At 41.3% G+C, this 17,033-nt stretch overlaps 1 pseudogene; it reads left to right on the top strand.

The window, feature by feature from the left end:
* The first annotated feature begins 3,171 nt into the window (after positions 1-3,171).
* LOC140210815 (glutathione peroxidase 1-like) lies at positions 3,172-11,958 on the top strand (annotated as a pseudogene).
* Positions 11,959-17,033: the final 5,075 nt, after the last annotated feature.

The raw sequence follows: 17,033 nt of genomic DNA, 5'->3' as shown, positions 1-17,033 counted from the left end.
CCTCCCTGTCCTTTTTAAAACATCTAAGGCCTGGCACACTAGGTAGCCATTCCTGTTCCTGCGACATTCAAGTCTTTGTAATGGCTACAACAGCTACAATATAGTTCCACATATTGATCCACGCTCTAAGTTCATCTGGCTTGTTTATAATACTCCTTGCATTAAAATATACAATCTCAAGCCATCTGACTAAGTGTTTCTTTACTCTATCATCTACCTATCCTTCCTCACAAACTCCCTATAAGCCGGTTCTACTTGTGTGCCAGCTGCCCCATCATCTGCTTCTTCACTTTGGTTCCCACACCCCTGCAAATCTAGTTTAAACCCTCCCCAATAGCATTAGCAAACTTCCCTCCCAGGATATTGGCTCCCCTCCAGTTCAGGTGCAACCCGTCCTACTTGTACGGGTTGCTCCTTCCTCAGAAAAGGTTCCAATAATTCAAGAACTTGAAACCCTGTCCCCTGCACCATCTTCTCAGCCATTCATTTGTCTGCGCTATCTTCCTGTTCTGACTAGCTTGTGGCACCAGGAGTAATCCGGAGGTTACCACCTTGGAGGTCCTGTTCTTCAGCCTCCTCCCTAACTCCCTAAATTTACTGCGCAGGACCTCTACCCCCCCTCCAACCTGTGTTATTGGTACCAGTATGCACCATGACCTCTGGCTGCTCACCCCTTCAAGAATATTTAAGGCAGAGATTGATAGGTTGTTGATTGGCCAGGGCATGAAGAGTTAAGTGGAGAAGGCAGGAGATTAGAGCTGAGAGGAAAATTGGATCAGTATTTTTTGGATTAAAATTGGATTCGGCCAAATGGCCTAATTCTGCTCCTATATCTTATGGTCTTATTTCATTAGGAGTTTGAGGAAATGTTGTATGTCACCAAAGATTCCTGCACATTTCTAGCCATGTATGATGGAAGCCATTCTGACTGGTTGAATCACTGTCTGGTATGGAGGCTCCAATACACAGGATTGCAAGAAGCTGTAGAAGGTTATAGGCTTAGTCAGCTCCATCATGAGCACTACCCTGCCCAGCATCAAGGATATCTTCGAGAGACAGTGGTTCAAGAATGCAGCATCCATCATTAAGGTCCCCCACCATCCGGGACAATCCCTCTTCATGTTACAATCAGTGGGGAGTAGGTACAAGAGCCTGAAGACCAACACTTAATGTTGTAAGACCTGCTTCTTCTGCTCCATCATCAGATTTCTGAATCATCCATGAATACCACCTTCTGTTTTTGCACTATTTATTTATTTATTTTTTTAATTTATAGTAATGCTTATGTCTTGCATGATTTTGCTGCCACATACAGTAACAGCAAAAAAAATCAGAACAAACGTCAGTGATATTAAGCCAGAATCTGATTCATCTGCTTCTAAAGGGGCTTTTCTACTGAGCTGCCAGTGTTTCTCAGGGGTTGGAATTGGGTCTGCTACTTCTAAAGATGGTCTTTTCTGCTGGGTTGCTGGTGTTCTGAAGGGGCTGGTGTTTGATCCACTACTTTTCGCGTTACATGTTAACATTATCTTGATTTTGATGGCTTTGTGACCAGGTTTGCGGATGATATGAAGATAGGTGAAAGGGCAGGTAGGGAGCTTGTAGAATGATTTAGACAGATTAGGAGCATGGGCAAAGAAGTGACAGATTAAATACAGTGTTTGGAAGTATATGGTCATGTGCTTTGGTAGAAGGAATAAAGGTGTAGAGTATTTTCTAAATGGGGAGCAAAATTCAAAAATCCAAGGTGCAAAGGGACTTGGGAGTCATTGTGCAGGGTTTCCTAAAGGTTAACTTGCAGGTTGAGTCAGTGGTAAGGAAGGCAAATACATTGTTAACATTCATTTCAAGAAGACTAGAATACAAAAGCAAGGATGAAGCTTTGTAAAGCATTGGTGAGGCCTCACTTAGAGTATTGTGAGCAGTTTTGGGCCCCTTGTCTAAGAAAGAATGTGCTAACACTGGAGTGAGTCAAGAAGAGGTTCACAACAAGAATTAGACTGGGAACGAAAGAGTTAATGTATGTGGAGCATTTGATGGCTCTGGGCCTGTACTCACTAAAGTTTCCAAGAACAGTGGGGCTGGGGGGGCTGCTGGTGCACAGGGAAATCTCACTGAAACCAATAGAAAGACCTAGATAAAGTGGATGTGGAGGGGGTTATTTCCTGTAATAGGGAAGTCTAGGATCAAAGGGCACAACCTCAGAATAGAGTAGGGGTGCAGCAGTTCCCAACTTTTTTATGCTATGGACCACTACCATTATCCAAGGGGCCTATGGACCCCAGGTTAGAAACCCCTGGAATAGAGGGACAGATAACAGAGATGAGGAGGACCTTCTCTAATCAGAGAGCGATGAATGTGTGGAATTCATTGCCACAGACGGCTATGGAGGCAAAGTCGTTGAGTACACTTAAAGTGGAGGTTGATAGCAAAGATGTCAAGGTTATGGAGAGAAAGCAGGAGAATGGAGATGTGAGGGGGAAAATCAACCAAAATGGCAGAGGAGACTTGATGGGCAGAATGGCTTATAGCCTTAGGTACATTTATATCTAAGACAAGCTGAACAAGGTAATGCTATTCAAGCCTGATTTCTTCCACCTTCTTGTCCTGTTCAGTCGGCCTAAGAGAGGGAGCATATGTTCTTCACCAGGGCACCTGATACCCTGGGTATTACTCATTGACATTACTAACAACTCTCCGATCAAGGCGGAAATTTCGTGCTTTGTATTTATTTTGAACAATTATTTAATTGAACAAATTAGATCCTAAAGGTGTTTTTTTTTCGTTTTGGAAGTTTGAATGCTGTCTTTGTTGATCTATCAAAAGCCATACAGCGATCTGATAGTGAGATTGTATTCTGCGGTTTAAGGAAATCATTCTTCTGAGTTAGAACTGGGATATTCGAATGAGCTTTAGTAGCTCGCTTAAAGTCTGCGTGTACCTCTGGCTCCAGGTTTAAATTTTTAAAACCTTCTAAGAACACCGGTGACAATCTCCTGACGGGCGTTTTAATGTCATATAATGCACGTATTTTGGCGATTGTCGTAGTCACAATGCAATGACAAGTTTATGTTATATCCGATACTTGCTGGGAGTGTAGCGTGTTTTACATTACTTTCTCCGTAGCAAAACACAAGTCAACGGTCGATTCAGGAGCTGAGGAGGGGAGGGATGGCTCCAAAGATCAAGAGTCTCTGTAAAACCAACTTTTATGAGTTTTCAATTAAGCTTTTGAGCGGCGATACATTGCAGTTCTGCACACTCAGAGAGAAGGTGGTGTTGATTGTAAACGTTGCCTCCCTCTGAAGCCAAGCCGCCAAGGATTACCACTACCTCAATGAGCTCCAGAGGAAATTCGGCAAGTCGAGGCTTGTGGTTCTCGGCTTCCCCTGCAACCAGTTCGGCCACCAAGTAAGTGTGAGACTGTATCCCTGTGCAGAGACGTTTCTTTAAAGATGTTTTAAACTGAGGCCTGGAATGGAGGAGGGAAGCGAAATAGGGTGATAGGAGCTGCGAATGGTGTAGGGGAAACAAGATAGATCATAAGCAGGGAAGAAAGCGACAGAAGAGAGTAGGATATCGGAGAATTCAATATTTATGCTAAAGGATTTGAACATAAGGTATTTTTTTCTGCAGTTTTTCTCCAGGGGAAATCTTGCCCAACAAAGCTGTTGGAATTCTTAGAGGCAGGATAGATAAAGGAGAGTCCACGGATGCTGTTTCACTTGGCTCCTTAACAAGAGCCCATGGATAGAAGATTGGATTGGCTGATTGGTAGGAAGCAAAGAGTTGGAATAAAGGGAGCCTTTGCAGGTTGGCTGCTAGGGTCTAGTGGTGGGCTGCAGGGGCTCATGTTGGACTACTTCCTTTCTCATTATATATCAATGATTTAGATGATTTGGTTTTGTGGCCAAGTTTGCAGACTGTATGAAGATAATGTATAGGGCAGGCAGTATTGAGGAAACAAAGAGAACTTAGAAGATTAAGAGAATGGGCAAAGAATTGACAGATGAGATATAGTGTAGGGAAATGGATGTTGATGCACTTTAGTAGAAGGAATAAAGGTATAGACTATTTTCTAAATGGGGAGAACATTCAAAAATCAAACATGCAAAGGGATATGGGATTCCATGTGCAGGAAACCCTAAAAGTTAACTTGCAGCTTGAGTAATTGGGGAAAGCTAATGCAATGTTAGCATTCATTTCAAGAGGATTAGAATACAAAAGCAAAGATGTAATGCTAAGGCTTTGTAAGGCATTGGTCAGACCGCATTCAGAATATCATGAGTTGTTTTGGACTTCTTAACTGCACTGGCATTGGAAAGGGTCCAGAGGTAAATGAGAATGATCCCAGGAATGAAATGGTTAATGTATGAGGAGTGTTTAATAGCTCTAGGCCTGTACTCATTTGAGTTTAGAAGAATTAGTGGAAGATCTCATTGAAACCTGTCAAATATTGAAAGGCCTAGGTAGAGCACATGTGGAGAAGATGTCTGTTATAGCCTAGGACCAGAGGGCACAAACTCAGAATAGATGGAATGACAGAGGGAGTGCAGTGGGTTGAATGGCCTGATTCTGCTCCTATGTCTTTTGGTCTTCTGTTCTAGATGAAATGTCTATCTTTAGTTTTCCCTCACCAAATGCTAACCTGCAAGGAGTTAAGGTCCCTCCTCACCTGGACCAACGTGTCACTTGTCAGCTCTTAAGACCATAAACCATAAGACATAGATGCAGAATTAGGCCATTTGACCCCTTGAGTCTGCTCTGCCATTCCATCATAGCTGATTTACTATTCCTCTATACTGGTTTGGCCTGAAACGTCAACTCTACTCTTTTCTTAGATGCTGCCTGGCCTCCTCCAGCATTGTGTGTGTGTGTGTGTGTGTGGCTAGGATTTCCAGATCTGCAGATTTTCTCTTGTTGTGAGGGCATAACCAGAATTGGGCAAACACAGACGCAGGTTTGAAGTAAATCTCCTGTAATTTTTTTTTCCTTTTAGTACGTTCTGTAGTTAGTGTGCTGACTTTGTGTCCAAAGTTCCTTGTGTGAGATGTGTAAACTCTGGGAAACCTCCAGTCTCCCTAATAACTACATCTGCACAAAGTGCACTAAGCTGCAGCCTTAGAGGCTGTGTTCACGAACTGGAGCTGCAGCTTGATGGCCATTGGAGAATGAGGATGTGATAGGTAGGAGCTACGTCCACACTAGACCGGATAAATCCATAACCAAAGCTTTTTCTCTCCGTCCACACTGAAACGGCGTTTTCCTCCCCCAAAAACGGAGCTTTTCTAAAACACTCTCCAGAGTGTTTAAATCTGAAAACACCAGCTGGCCGTTCTAGTGTGTACGGGGTAACTGCCTAATTTTAAAAACGCTGTCATGACTGGAACAAATGGTGGCGGCAGAGCGGCATCTCATTGTTTTCTTGAACGCAACCTCTAACACCACAACGACAATATCTGACAATAGATGTATAACAGCCTAATGTAACATTGTATGGAAATACAAGATAACACTGATGCAGACATGTTTTATACATTTAACAAGGTGCTTTATTTGTCATGGTCCCTTCTGGCAATCCCCCACCTTACTATTTACCTCAGGAATTGGGCTTCAATCCCCTCGTTAAATTTCCAATCATTTCCCAGGTTCCACTAAATACATACACCTGCTTTCCAGCAGAAAATGCAGGATAAAGACCCTGTGATCACAACAAGGGAGCCATCAGTTCGTTGGTCGACTCCGGTGTGAGTAACCTCGTTTTATGGATCTTAGGGCTGTTAGTTCTAAGTCGAGCATTGCTCCTGGATTCTCTCCAAACCCAAGGCTTCGGGAAAGACTCTCCTGGAAACCGATTCCATGCTTGCTACAGCGATAACGCCTCCCAACTCTGCCCCCCCCCCCCGTGTTCTGCACTTGGGTTCGTCCACCGCCACGCTCGTGTAACATTATTAATGTATTGCTTGTGCAAACATTCAATAGATGCAATTGTCACTTTTGCCCAGTAACTCGTTTTATTGCACATGTTAAATACAGCAAAATAATACACAAAGACATGGCAAAAGTAAAGGCAAACAACTGAGGTAACAGCAAATTTCACTTTTGTCCAGTAACAAGCCTTATTGCATTTAGTTGTAGCTGTTGTCCCTTTCATCGGTGAAGAGACTATGGCTGTAGGAAATGTTTCTGGACAAACGCGCACCAAGTCTTTCGTTTGGCAATTTCCTTTTAAGTTTTTCTAGTCTACTGGATAAACACGCACCAAGCACACTATCCCGTTTCCTCTTCACTTGTTTTGTGTGTCCTGCGCATGCCCAGTAGGAGGAGACGCGCCCAAATATCCGTTCTGATGTGATCAGAAGTGTTTTGAAAAACGCCTGGTGTGGACGCCTCTCGTTGTCAGGAGAGGAAAAGAGAATAGGCAGTCAGTGCAGAGTACCCCTGTGGTTAATCCCCTCAAAAATATGTATACTGCTTTGGATACTGTTGGGGGTATGACCTACGAGGGAGAAGCTGCAGCAAGCAGGTTTCCGTCACTGAGTCTGAGTCTGGCTCTGGCTCTGGCTCAGAAGGGAAGAGGGGAAAAAGAGGCGAGCTGTAGTGATAGGAGGTTTGTTGGTTAGGGAAATAGAAAGGAGGTTCTATGGACGAAAACAAGATTTCTGGGTGGCTTGTCGTCTCCCAGGTGCCAGGGTCAGGGACATCTCAGATCAAGTCCATAGCATTCTTAAGTTGCAGGGTGAGCAGCCAGAGGCTGTGGTCCATGTCGACACCAATGGCATAGGCAGGATGAGTGCAAAGTCTTGCAAGGTGAGCTCAGGGAGTTAGGTGCTAAGTTAAAAGACAGAACAGGGTTGTGACCAGGATTGCTACCCATTCCACGTACCAGTGAGGCCAGAAGTAAGAAGATCATACAATTTAACATGTGACTAATGTGCAGCAGGGAGGGATTTAGATTTTTGAATCATTGGGCTCTCTTCCAGGGAAGGTGGGACCTGTACAAAAGGGACAGCTTTCATCTGAACTGAAGGGGGATTAATATCCTATTGGGAAGGTTTTCTAGCACTGCAACTGGGGGAGGGGTGTGGTGGGGGTTGTTTAAACTGGTGTTGCAGGGGGATGGGAACTAGAGCACTAGAACAGATAGTGGAGTGGTTGTGAAGTAAGATGTTGTTAAGCCTACATACAAGGTCAGGAATCAAAAGGTTGAGCATGGTAGAATTAGTTTTCTGAGCTGTGTATGTTTCAGTGCAAGGAGTATCGTAGGAAAGGCGGATGAGTTTAGGGCATGGATCAGCACAAGCAATGCAACAGCGCATTGTGGTCACTAGTGAGACTTGGTTGCAGGAGGGGCAGGACTGGTGCCTCAGTGTTCTGAAGTTCTGTTGTTTTAGATATGATAGATTGGGAGGGATTAAAAGGGGAAAGGTGACATTACTAGTCAGGGAAAATATCATGACAGTGCTCAGACAGGACAGACTGGAGAGCTTGTCTAGTGAGGCTTTATGGGTAGAACTGAGAAATAAGAAAGGTATGACCATGTTAATGGGATTATATTATAGATGAACCAAAAGTCTCAAGATTTAGAGGAGCAAATTTGTAAAGAAATTGCAGACTTGCAAGAAACATAAGGTTGTGATGGTAGGTGATTTTACATTTCCATATATTGACTGGGACTCTCCTACTGTAAAAAGGCCTAGAGTGGAAACAGCTTGTTAACAGTGTTCAGGAATGCTTCCTAAATCACTGCATAGAAGTCCCAGCTAGAGAGAGTATGATACTAGATCTTTTAGGGAATGAGACAGGACAGGTGACAATAGTTTGGGCAGGGAAACAAGTGATCCTAGTTTCAAGGTAACTAGGGAAAAAGATAGGTTTGGTCCTCAGGTTGCGATTCTAAATTGGAGGAAGGTCAATTTTTATGGTATCATAAAGGATTTGGCAAGTGTAGATTGGGACAGGCTGGTAAGTAAGAGGCCCCCCCCCCCAAGTGAAATTTTAAGAATACAGAGTTTGTATGTTCCTGTCAGAATAAAAGGCAAGGATAACAGGTTTTTGAAAGCTATTAAGGCTCTTGTTAAGAAAAAGAAGGAGGTGCTTAGCAGGTATTGGGAGGCAGGAACAAATGAAGTACTTGAGGAATATAAAGAATGCATGAGAACAATTAAGAAAGAAATAAGGAAATGGACTCTTAAAATATGGAAAACTATTATAAAAGAATATAAACTAGAGACAGACATTGCAATTCTTAAATGGTGCGCATATGACTTGGATTTTACGCCAAATAAACTGGATACTAGATTTAAGGACTGGACAGCTAAAGGAATAACAGCTATTTGCAATATAATGAAAGAAGGAACACTGTTCAGTTTTGAAATGCTCAAAGAGAAACATTTATTAGAAAAACAAGACTTTTACAGGTATTTACAGATGCGACAGTATGTTAATAGGACAGTTAAAAATGTAACCAAGGCAAGTACGTGTCTGATAGAGCTATTTAGAAAAGCATATAATTCAGACAACTGTAGTAGAGTAACTTCAAGCATGTATAAGGGTTTGTCAAATCTTAAAACACATTCGACTTCATACATTAAAACAAAATAGGAGAAGGAAGGAGGGATAATAATATCTGAGGAAGACAGGACAATAATATGGAGGTATCAATGGAAGTGTACCAGTTCACAGAAATGGAGGGAGTTCGGGTGGAAAAACTTGATATTTTATTACACCCTCTCAGAAATCCCATTATGATAGTAACCCCCCTGTTTGCTGGAGAAATTGTGGAAATCAAAATGCAAACCATTATCATATTTTCTGGGAAAGCCCTGTTATCAAAGACTATTTGAGTGGGATACATAATGCCCTACAAGACATCTTTAAATGTGAAATACCCTTAGAGAGTAAGACCATATATTTTGGGTATATACCTCAAGAATGGTTGAAAATAGATGAATATTTAATGAATGTACTGCTGGTGGCTGGTAAAAAGACCCTTACCAGGAAATAGTTATCACAGGAGAGCCCATCTTTAAATGTATGGATGGAAATTACAATGGACATTTACAAAATGGAGAAGATAACAGCATCTGTTAATCATAAGTTGGAACAATTTTATTCATACTGGAAAAAATGATTTAACTACATAACACCTCATAGGCCTGATTTTATTCTCACAAGTCGATGAATATGTTGTAAAAAAAAAGATCACTCCCTACTCTGTACATAGTTTTCTTCTTTCGATTGTTCTTTCTTTCCTCTCCTTTCTATAAATGTATACCTCAGATAAATATTATGTGGAGATTTATGACAAATATGATTATATGATATATATGTACAGTATCTGAAATACATCTTGTGGAAATGCTTGATGAAATTCACTGAAAAATAAATTACAAAAAAAAGAAAGAAATAAGGAGGGCTAAAAGAAGTCATGAGCCTGCTGTAGTGGACAAGGTCCTAAAGGCTTCCACAGATACATTGAGAGCAAAAGGATAGCAAGAGACAAAACTGGTCCAATGGAAGATCATAGTGGTGATCTATAAGTCAAAAGAGATGGAGGAGATCTTAAATGGATATTTTACATCTATGTTTACCTGGGAGACAAACACAGAGTCTATAGATGTGAGGAAATGCAGCAGGAGGTCATGGACCCTATACAGATTACAGAGGAGGAGGTGTTTGCAGTCTTGAGGCAAATTAGGGTGGATTAATCCCCAGGGCCTAACAAGGTGTTTGTTCCCTTGGACCCTGTGGGACGCTAGTGCAGCAATTGCAGGGGCCCTAGCAGAGATATTTAAAGCATCCTTAGCTACGGGTAAGGTGCTGGAGGATTGGAAGATGGCTAATATTGTTCTGTTGTTTAAGAAATGCTCTAAGAATAAAGTAGGAAATTATAGGTCTGTGGGCCTGACATGAGCAGTGGGAAAGTTATTGGAAGGTATTCTAAGGGATAGGATATATCTGGACAGACAGGGACTGATTAGGGATCATCAACATGGCTTTGTGCATGGTGTCTATCTAACCAGTCATAAGACATAGGAACAAAATTAGGCCATTCAGCCCATTGAGTCCGCTCTGCCTTTTCATCATGGCTGATCCTGGATCCCATTCAACCCCATACACCTGCCCTCTCATCATATCCATTGATGCCTTGACCAATCAGGAATCTATCAGCTGCCACTTTAAATATACTTGGCCTCCACTGCAGTCTGTGGCAGAGCATTCCACAGATTCACCACTCTTTGGCTAAAAACATTGAATTATTATGTGCAGTTTTAGCCACCTTCCTTACAGGAAAGAGGTAAATAAGATTGGAAGGGTGCAGAGAAAATTTACGAGGATGTTGCCAGGACTTGAGGACCTCAGTTATAAGGAAAGGTTGAGTAGGTTAGGACTTTATTCTTTGGAATGTAGAAGACTGAGAGGAGGTTTGATAGAGGTAAACACAATTATAAGCAGTATAGGTTGGGTAAATTCAAGCAGGCTTTTTCCACTAAGGTTGGATGAGACTACAACTAGATGTCATGGGTTAAAGATGAAAGGTGAAATATTTAAGGGGAACATGACGGGGAACTCTCAAACATTGGATGTGAGAGTCTGGAATGAGCTGCCAGTGCAAGTGGTGGATGCGGGGTTAATTTCAACATTTAAGAGAAATTTGGATAGGTACATAGATTGGAGGTGTGTGGAGGGCTATGGTCTGGGTACAGGTCGATGGGACTGGGCGGATTAACAGTTTGGCACAGACTAGATGGACTGAAGGGCCTGTTTCTGTGCTGTGGTGTTCTGTGATTCTATGACTCAACCTCATTCTCCTGTCTTCTCCCCATAACTTTTGATGCCCTGGCTAATCAAAAACCTCTCAACCTCAGCTTTCCAATGACTTGGCCTCCAGAGCTGTCTATGGCAATGAATTATTTTGGCTATCTACCTACCCTTTTTACTCTTACAGTTCTGTTGAAGTTTTTTTGACTCAAGATGTTGACTGCCTATTTCCCTCTGCAGATGCTGCCTGACCTGCTGAGTTTCTCCAACAGTTTGCTCTTTATCCCCAAATTCCACCACCAGTAGTTGCTTTTGTCTCCCTAAAATTGCTGTAAGATATTTTGTTACATATTGTATTATATGTTCCACCCAATCACTTTGGCACTTTATTAAAAGCATTGTTGTATTGCTTTCTGTGAGGTGGTTTCCTGCCCTGTCTGAGATAGTGCTAGTAATGCATTTAAAATGCTGAAAGAATTCATCAGGTCAGCCAGCATCTAAGGAGAGGAATAAAGAGTCACCATTTTGAAACCCCTCCAGTATTTTGTATGCATTATTCTGCTTTTACTTCAGATTTCCAGCACATGCATTTTTAAAAAAAATCATTCCGACTTTATTGGGTACCTTTTCAGGAGTCTGGTGCCAAGTTTGCATTACCTCTCCTGCTCATCACCTGTGTGATAATCTCCCTTTGGTCTCACCAGGTTTTAACACAGAACTGCAGTGGAAACAAGCTTCATTGATTGTAAATAGACCTGCCTACAAAGAATATGTATGGCTGTGAGTTGTCATGCTTGATGTATAATTACCCTTGAGCCTAATGTCATTTTATCATTGATGTTGTAGGAAAACAATACTAATGAGGAGATTCTAAATTCCCTGAAGTATGTCCGTCCAGGAAATGGTTTTGAGCCAAATTTCTGCTTATCTGAAAAGATATTGGTGAATGGCACAGGGGCACATCCAATCTTCACTTTCCTAAGGGAGAAGCTGCCAGCCCCTTGTGATGAACCACAGACCTTAATGAACAATCATGAATTCATTATCTGGAACCCTGTCAATCGCAATGACATCTCTTGGAACTTTGAGAAATTCCTTATCAGTGCAGCTGGAGTGCCATACAAGCGTTACAGTCAAAACTTCCCTACACTTAACATTGGAAAAGACATCAAATCTCTTCTATCACAGGTTTAATAGTCAAATATTACATTGTAAATATAGCACCTATATCTTATTTGTGCTGTAATATGGTTTTTAAAAAATTATTTAGAATGCAACACAGTAGCAGGGCATTCCAGCCCAAGGAACCCACACCACCCGATTAACTTACTATTCCTTGTTAGATATCTTTTTATTCATTGTTTAAGGATCTTGGCATAGCTAGTAAAAAGCAAAATATGTTATCCAACCCTAAATACCCCAACAGAGTGAGGTGAGCTAAATGCCCCAATAGGATGATGTGAGCTACTGTCTTGAATTGCTGCAGCCCTTCAAGTGACAATGTTAACACAGTGCTGCATAGTGGGGAATCATATTTATCCATCTACCTTGCATTTGCTGTTTGTTTTCTTTTGCGCATTGCTTGTCAGTCTTTGTGTAGAGTTTTTCATTGATTCAATTTTATTTCTTTGTTCTACTGTGAATGCCCAAAAGAAAATGATCTCAGGGTAATATAGGGTGACATATATGTAGTTCACTTTGAACTTGTATTGGATTCACCCAATTTTTTCTGCTTGAATGTAGTGCTAAGTCACTGAGACTCTCGATTAGTTATTTCATAGGGCATTTAAGAATCAACCACATGGGCTGGGTGAGGGATCACAAAAAGACTGGATTGAATGAGGATGGTGGTTTTCCTCCCTTGATAGGCAGTAGTGAACCAGTTTAGATTTTATAACGATCTATTAGCTTTTGAAGTTATGATCACTTGACAATCACCTTAGATTTATTTATTTAGAGAGAGAGTGCAGAGCAGGCCCTTCTGACTCAACAAACGCACCTCCCAGCAACCCATCTATTTATCCCCTCTATCCTAATCACAGGACAATTTACAATGACCAATTAACTTACTAACCAGCACGTCTTAGGATGTGGGAGGAAACCGGAGCACAGGGAGGAAACCCATTCGTTCAGAAGGAGGACGTACAAATTCCTTCCAGGCAGAATTGAAATTCAAATTCTAATGCCATGAGCTGTAATAGCGTCACATTAACTGTTACACTACTGTTGCAACGTAATCAAGATTGTATAATTGTAAGATGGAAAGTTATAGTTATCATAAATCAAGGGACTGTCGAACTGTGCTTTGTTTTCTTTCTAATCTAAGAGCTCTGATTCCTTTCTTTAGAAATGCAAATCTACTAAACGGAAACGAGAGAAACGTTTAAGCAATTCCAGAAAAAAGATTCATCGCTGAAGTTAATTGACCTCATCCTTATACTTTCCTGTTAGGCATTTTACAACATGATGGTGCTTTTTGAAACCTTGACCAGAGAGTACTTGATGCAATCTGTAAAAGTCTAACCTGCAATTATAGAGTCCAAATGAACTATTGTGAATAAATCTGTCTTGATGAAAAACTGTCTCCCTATCAAATTAATTACACAAAATTAGGCAATTTCTGAACAGGCAGAAGTTTTTCTTGCATTGGTACAAAATTTTAGGTGTGTGAATTTAGATACAGTACTGTGCAAAAGTTTTCAGCACATATATATAGCTAGGGTATCTAAGACTTTTGCACAGTACTGTATTTGTCAACAGAGCGGAGAGAAAGTCTGTAAATCTGGCAGGAGCAAAGGATGTTGGTAATGGCAAGGGTGGAGCGCCATGGGAGAGATGGCAGAGAAGACAGCTTGCCTGGTGTCTCAGAGTTAGATGTGCCTGCACCTGCATCACACCGCGCAAGGTTATTTGCTTCTAAACAATTGGTTTATTGATCATTACAGGATGTCTCTCTGGTGTTTCCTACTCCTTCTGCTCTCCTTTCCTATTTTCCCAACCATTATTTCTCCTCTTTCTCCCCTCATCCCACTCTCAGTCCACAATTGAAACACATATTAGAATCAGGTTTATCATCGCTCACATATAACCATATCACAATTACAGCACGGAAACAGGCCATCTTGGCCCTTCTAGTCTGTGCCAAACTCTTACTCTCACCTAATCCCACTGACCTGCACTCAGCCCATAACCCTCCATTCCTTTCCTGTCCATATATCTATCCAATTTAACTTTAAATGACAACATCGAACCTGCCTCAACCGCTTCTGCTGGAAGCTCATTCCACACAGCTACCAATCTCTGAGTAAAGGAGTTCCCCCTCATGTTACCCCTAAACTTTTGCCCTTTAACTCTCAACTCATGTCCTCTTGTTTGAATCTCCCCCAGTCTCAATGGAAAAAGCCTATCCACGCCACGTCAACTCTATCAAATCCCCCCTCAACCTTCTACGCTCCAAAGAATAAAGAACTAACTTGTTCAACCTTTCTCTGTAAGTTAGGAAATGAAACCCAGGCAACATTTTAGTAAATCTCCTCTGTACTCTCTCAATTTTATTGACATCTTTCCTATAATTCTGCGACCAGAACTGTACACAATACTCCAAATTTGGCCTTACCAATGCCTTACACAATTTCAACATTACATCCCAACTCCTATACTCAATGCTCTGATTAATAAAGGCCAACATACCAAAAGCTTTCTTCACTACCCTATCCACATGGGAGTCCACCTTCAGGGAACTATGCACCATTATTCCTAGATCCCTCTGATCTACAGCATTCTTCAATGCCCTACCATTTACCATGTAGGCCCTATTTAGTCCTACCAAAATGTAGCACCTCACATTTTTCAGCATTAAACTCCATCTGCCATCTTCAACCCACTCTTTTAACTGGCCTAAATCTCTCTGCAAGCTTTGAAAACCTACTTCATTATCCACAATGCCACCTATCTTGGTATCATCCGCATTCTTACTAACCCAATTTACCACCCCATCATCCAGATCATTAATATATATGACAAACAACTTTGGACCAAGTACAGATCCCTGAGGCACACCGCTACATACTGTCCTCCAAACTGACACACAGTTATCCACCACTACTCTCTGGTGTCTCCTATCCAGCCACTGCTGAATCCATTTTACTACTTCAATATTAATGCCTAATGATTGAACTTCCTAACTAACCTTCCGTGAGGAACCTTGTCAAAGGCCTTACTGAAGTCCATATAGACAACATCCACTGCTTTACCCTCATCAACTTTCCTAGTAACCTCATCAAAAAATTCAATAGGATTTGTCAAACATGACCTTCCACGCACAAATCCATGCTGACTGTTCCTAATCAGACCCTGTCTATCCAGATAATTATATATACCATCTCTAAGAATACTTTCCATCAATTTACACACCACTGATGTCAAACTCACAGGCCGATAATTGCTTGGTTTACTCTTAGGACCCTTTTTAAACAATGGAACCACACGAGCAATACGCCAATCCTCCAGCACCATCCCTGTTTCTAATGGCATTTGAAATATTTCTGTCAGAGCCCCTGCTATTTCCACACTAACTTCCCTCAAGGTCCTAGGGAACATCTTGTCTGGACCCAGAGACTTATCCACTTTTATATTCCTTAAAAGCACCAATACTTCCTCCTCTTTAATCCTCATACTTTCCATAACTACCCTTCTTGTTTCCTTTACTGTACACAATTCAATATCCTTCTCCTTAGTGAATACCGAAGAAAATAAACTGTTCAAAATCTCCCCCATCTCTTTTGGCTTCGCACATAGCAGTCCACTCTGATTCTCTAAGGGACCAATTTTATCCCTCACTATCCTTTTGCTATTAATATAACTGTAGAAACTCTTTGGATTTATTTTCACCTTACCTGCTAAAGCAGCCTCATATCTTCTTTTAGCTTTTCTAATTTCTTTCTTAAGATTCTTTTTACATTCTTTATATTCCTCGAGCACCTCGTTAACTCCAAGCTACCTATATTTATTATAGATCCCTTTCTTTTTCCGAACCAAGTTTCCTATACTGTATCCCTTGAAAACCACTGATCTCTCAAACTTTTAACCTTTTCTTTCAACCTAACAGGAACATAAAGATCCTGTACCCTCAAAATTTCACCTTTAAATGACCTCCATTTCTCTATTACATCCTTCCCATAAAACAAATTGTCCCAATTCACTCCTTCTAAATCCTTTCACATCTCCTCAAAGTTAGCCTTTCACCAATCAAAAATCTCAACCCTGGGTCCAGTCCTATCTTTCTCCATAATTATATTGAAACTAATGGTATTGTGATCACTGGACCCAAAGTGCTCCCCAACACATACCTCCGTCACCTGCCCTATCTCATTCCCTAACAGGAGATCCAACGCTGCCCTTCTCTAGTTGGTATTGCTGCAAAAAACTATCTTGCACATATTTGAAAAACTCCAAACCATCCACTCCTTTTACAGAATGGGCTTCCCAGTCTATGTGTGGAAAATTAAAATCTCCCACAATCACAACCTTGAGAACTCTCACATGTCGTGAAATTTTTTTTTCGCAGTAGCAGTACAGTGCAACACATAAAATTAATAGTAAGTACTGTGCAAATGTTTTAAGTACTAAACATATATACCTAAGACTTTTGCACAGTACTGTACATATATGTGAAACACCTTGGTTTCCTTGGCTGCGTAAGTCTAGGGAAGACAACCTCCAGGCCCCACCAAACTCATAAGATTCAGTTGCGCTCAATCCCATCCCAAACCCCAGTTTGTGTGGATGCTGTGTCATTTGCTACCATTAAAAATGCCATGAAATAGCACGATTAAAGGAATTATATTTATGAATCTTAACTAAAGGGTTAGTAAAGAATAACAAAAAGAAAAGGCCCATTCTAATCAAACAGTCAAATGTGCACAATCTTGAACTTCCCTGTCACTCATGCACTGGGCTCTTGGTTAACGTGAAAGCACACACCAGCTTCCAAAGATCACTCACAATTCATCTTGAACAAATGCGTCTCCCACTGGGTGGTACGCTACGACTGGTTCTCCCCAGCATCTTCTCTCTCCATCCCCTCTCAAACAAGAGCTCCAAGTCCAACCTTAGTGTCCCTCACCAGAGAAACTTCCGCTTAATCTGACCATCCTAAATGGATGGCACACACTACTCCTCTTTCTTATCTTCAACAGTAACCCAAACAAGCATGAAAACAGAACAGACTGCTCTTACAGAACTGCCAAAATGAAAGACATACAGCATAA

Source organism: Mobula birostris, chromosome 16, assembly GCF_030028105.1.
Source record: "Mobula birostris isolate sMobBir1 chromosome 16, sMobBir1.hap1, whole genome shotgun sequence".
Taxonomy (NCBI): Eukaryota; Metazoa; Chordata; class Chondrichthyes; order Myliobatiformes; family Myliobatidae; genus Mobula; species Mobula birostris.
Note: the sequence above shows the minus strand (reverse complement) of the source record. Positions and strands in the feature narration are given on the sequence as shown.